Here is a 5,399-nt window from a genome sequence, read left to right on the forward strand (position 1 = left end):
TATATAATTTATACGAGGGGGGGGGGGGGGAGCGTGATGTTTTGTCGCCGAAGACCCAAAGATGAGCCAGTCCGACGCTGGATAGACTAACCAAATGTGTAATTTTCCCAATTGTATAATTTTCTAAACAGTACATTCCGGCCTTTTATTTCCAAGCGAAAATGTCACTGCGATCGAGCAGTTTAATCAGTCTGAGACAATTCGCACTACAGCTCGCGCACGATAGAAATCAACCGAGCGCCTCATGAAATAATCAGGAAGCTGTTATATCGGCTAGTCGAAGCGGCTGAGTGTCTTGTTCGTTCGTTCATTTGATCGTTCATACAGCCCTTTTTTATCCCGACAAATTTTTCCCATTTAGATCGGAAATTATACGAAGCATCATGAAAGACAATCGATTTTATAATTAAACAATTGTGAATATATGAAAGGGGAACGACGGATAATGATAAAAATACAATCACGGATAATGACACAAATGGAGATATTTTCTATTATATTGATTGATATTTATCTTTCATTGACACGTCACGAAGCACGTAGAACGAAAATTTAAAATTTAAATGTGGACACACGAAATTTCGATTCTATAATGGAATGTATAATTTACAAGCAGAGAAAAACTAACTGATAATTTTTGGATTTTTGAAACTCTAGTTATAGAATACCTACATGTATTGCATTACGCATATTGGAATCGACCATCGAGAAACTGTGCAATTATCACGCACCAGAAAACTATTGTTTTATCTTTAATTTGAATGGAATTTTTAATTTGAACTTTTAATTAGGAATTTTTAATCTGAATATGAAATTTTATTTTTTTTGTTTTTGACTGTTGTCGAAAATGACTGTTATCGAAAAAACATTTTTAGGCTAGTTCTTCATGAGGAAAAATTGGAAAAATCGAAATGATATTCTGCAAAAGACATGTGTGAATTGTCTCTTTACGTATCATGTAAGAGAAAAACTGTTTGGTATTTGTTACTAATATAGTTATTAAACTATAATTATATATTTTGGCTGCTTATATATTTTGACCACTGCCAAAATTGAAAATCTACACGTAATGTATATTAGATTTTCATTACTGGCAGTGAATATCGGAATGCAGCCAAAATATATATAATAACTATAATTATGATAACATATAATTATAGTACACAAATAAAAAATTTTTTTATGATTTTCCATTTCTAATATTGTAATTCAATATAAATATTTATCAATGTAAATATTTATCAATGTAGATTAATTTACTCGTTATTTTTTTCAAATTCTTGAAGTTAAAAAAAAATAGAAGTAAGCTAAATCAAGATTAAAGGGTTAATATACAATATATGTGCAAACAGAGTATCATCAGTACCGGAGTAATGAACGTTAGAAACAAACGGTTTATATACTTGATTTTAGATTTACGAAGATATTCGTACGTTACAATATGAAGCTGTTCGTAGGCAACATAGCGCAGCGTAACATCATGTGATATTTTGTGTGTTGATTACATGTTACGATGATTCGCCGTCATATCGTGAGAGCGACAGCGTTGTAACAATAACTCCTTTACTCTCCACCACCCACACACTCTTGCGAATATCGTAATATTCGTGAGAATTTTCTGGTCGAAACTTGCTTTTCCTCTTGTGTGAAAGGAAGGGAGGGCTGCCTTTAAGCCTTTACATCCGATTAATTGAAATTGAAGACGATTGAATTGGCCTTATAAATATCCTTTTTTGCTTCATCATCATTATATCGCGATTGATAGCCTGCGATTAATTTTCCTTTCGGAATACGTTCCAAGGACTGCGACTGATAAAACGCAATCTAATAGCTGAAATCATTTATCGCTGTTCGAAATGCTTAACAAGATACATATCTATTTCTGCAAAAAATACTCTACTATAGTTACTTCACTGTTTTTTTTCCTGTAAAGATTTTTATCGCATAATAGAATATGAAAGTGAGATATAAAATGAATTAGATGTACCGCGTATGATCTAGCTCTTCCCCCAACGAAGAACGTGAAATTTCCACTTTCTCATTTCTTCGCGCGTTGTTAATTAAATCGCGTATTATTAATTTGCATATATATATATATATATATACGCACAGGCTATCTCATTTAATCCATATTATTCGGTTATCTCGACGTTTGCGTAAATTATGCTTGCAATCGAGCAGTGTGATTTTTATCGATTCCAAAGGCTGCGCCGCTCGTCGTTGCATTGGTGAAAGTGGCGCGTTAGGCAGCAACCGCGTCGGGAGAGACTTTTCGAGCCTTGGAAATACATGAATGAACGCGCATACGCGCGTCACACGACATGTACCGTTGTTCGGTTAGGACTGGGGCTTGTTTCAAGGATCCCAGAAGATTATCAGCGAGAAATCGCTTTTTCACGAAGAGAGATCCCGAACGGTGAACATTGGGTGTATTCGGGGAGACGTTATTCGCGCTATTTAGCGCTACAAAACTGTTCACGGAGCTGCAGATAGCGCTAAGGAACGATCATGACGTCACTAATAATAGCGTGTTACGTCACAACTGTGCACTATCAACAAACGCTATTCCTTCTGAGGTAGTGTATTGGTAGCGTTTAACAAAGTTCGTCAAAGTTAGATTAATGTTTGAGGGGATTCTGTTCTCGAGTGGCACCAAATTTTTCTCTCTTCGAATTTCGTAGAGTAAATGTACGTACGTGAATTTCAAATTTTGTCATAATGAATGCAATCTCAATTTTAATCTCTGCTGATGGCTTGCTACTAGGCTGGAGTGAACGTAATTCTTGCTTGTGTATCATCTTTAACTTTTCAAAGTTTCTGCCAAGTTCAACTTGTGTATTTGATTTCATTGTAAATATGAAAATCAGAGTAACATGTCTTGTTACTGGCAAAAAAATTACTGTTGCGATATAGCGGCAAGATATTCCGCTGCAGATGCTCAATATCCTTATTAAGATGTAAATGCTTCTTCTTCTGAAATCGACAACGGATGCTCAAGGGTCTTTCTTTTATCTAATTAATTTACTTAGTGTAACTATTAATTTTTTGATCTAGTTTACATTATTCACTTCGGCCTAATGGCAAGCTATCATAGAGATTGCAATTGAGATTGCGTTCTGTTATTCACTATGAGAAAATTAAAAATTTACGTTACAAATACTTTACAAAACCTTTTAATTATAGGGAAAAATTTGGTTGATGATTGGAAACAGAATCCCCTACATTAACTTAACCTCGACGAATATATCTCTCTGGTTAAACACTATCAACGCTGGGATCGTTCAAGAGCTTGCTAACGCTATCTATTGGCTCCAAGAACACCGTTGGTAGCGTTTGTGTCCATAGCGCGAATAGTGTCTGCTACCCGAACGCACCCATTAACGAAAAAAAGCGAGAAAACCGAATGTACCAAGACGTTCCTTGAGATGTGCCTCCACTCCAAAACTGCGGATCGTCAGATCGGGCTATGATGTATAAATATATACTCGTATATAGTAATGCTGAAACAAGAAGAAGCGAGAGAATTTAATATTTATGAGGTCGATTTATTCATTGCACTTAATTCGTCAATCATAAAACATTAAGTAGTTGAATTAATACAAAAATTTGAATGGTTTAAGATATGTAAAATTGTTAAGTTTTAACACAAATTTCAAGTTGTGTATATAAATTATAATTGTTAGCTATTTTTTTCAACTATTATTTATTACTCTAGAAAAGAGAAAAGTTCTTGCGACTGTAATTACGTGGTATACCATATTTATAGTTATAATATTAATAACAATAATTATAAATGATTTTATCAATAAGTATATACAGGATACAAAAAGTCCCGGACTCTTAAATATCTTAAAAAATAAGCATTTCTGAAAAAAATGCTTATTTAAGCTGTAGGACTTAAAGAAATTAAATGATGACATTTGAATTTTGGAAAGTCTTGTCAAAGTTAACATAAAAATCTCAAATGGAAACTCTGATTTTTTGTTATATTCTTGCAGCTGAAGTCGCGACACTATAATAAAGTATTTTTGTAATCAATACTTACAGGACCACTGATATTATATTGTTACCTATAAGGTAGATACATCGCGTAGAGGTATTGCCGATCGTATTTATACATCGTGTGTGAGTGCGCGCGCGTAACTTTCAAGTATCATAACTCATAGTATTGATTAGAAAAATTCTTTATTATAGTGTATAGTTGGCATTGAAAATGACTATAAATATATGTTTCTTGATAAAATTAAACAAATATAATTTTTTTATTAACGTTTTATAATAACGTAGTAACCATATTATGATATCATAAATTAATTAATATATATCATGTAATTATTATAGTTATATCAAAAACTTTTCTCTTAATATAAAATCATATTTCTTAACTACTTTTCTAACATAGCATGTTAGTTGCTAGTGAAAAAATATTGTGTAAACTTCATTTCATGTTAATATCAGATTGACAATGAAAATCGATCTCATCGCTCACCGCGGATGATTTATTTCCATGGCACTTTCACTCACCGTGAGATTCACTTTCTTCTCGTGAGGACTAGTGAGTCCAAGATGATCCATCGACAAGCGAACTCAAGTTGCACAGAGTTGAACAGAGTTCTTATAATAAGAGTCTGAACAATGTTGTAGTCCAGTGGCCATGTATGGATTCGAACTGGAAGTTTACAGTCGTAAGGCACGAAATTCAAATACTATTAAAATAGATACCAATTAAAGTATTTATTTATTTTTCTTAGGCTGCTAGTTCTCGGACTTATATATATTATTTATCCACACAATCCGTATTTCGTTTTCTTTCGGAAAATTACACATTTTAAATTCTTATATAGATAAATTTCCGCAAACTTCGTGTTAACTAGGCATGTCAATGCATCGAAATGATTAATGTAATCTACACATATATGTCAAAAATTTGTATTCATTGGCATAAATTTCATTATGCATATTTTATGTATTTTTTGGAAGATGTTAATCGCTACGAAACACAAACTTCTCTTTCAACACCTTTCGTAAACTTTATAAACTCTATATAATTTGGCAAATGCTTATTGTTACTCTGCTGATCACTTTTACATTCATCCTAACTGGAATACTTTTAATTTCAACCCAAACATAGCGGAGCCAAGCAAAAGTCAGTCAAAAAAAGACGCGTGTTTAGACTTTTAATAGGGATTTTAGTTGTAGATTCGTGGCATTCTATATCACCGCGGATTTGCGCAGAACACGCGGTGTTTAGAGCGAACACGTTCTCGGAGAGACAAGGCCGTTTTTGCTCGAGGAATGTATATACATACATATGTAATGAAACGCGCCGAGTTTTTCCAATGCTCGTCGGGACGTGCTCGTGCACGCGATAATATAATTGCAACTATAATGTATCCGCA

The sequence above is a fragment of the Atta cephalotes genome, assembly GCF_000143395.1.
Source record: "Atta cephalotes unplaced genomic scaffold scaffold00003, whole genome shotgun sequence".
Classification (NCBI taxonomy): domain Eukaryota; kingdom Metazoa; phylum Arthropoda; class Insecta; order Hymenoptera; family Formicidae; genus Atta; species Atta cephalotes.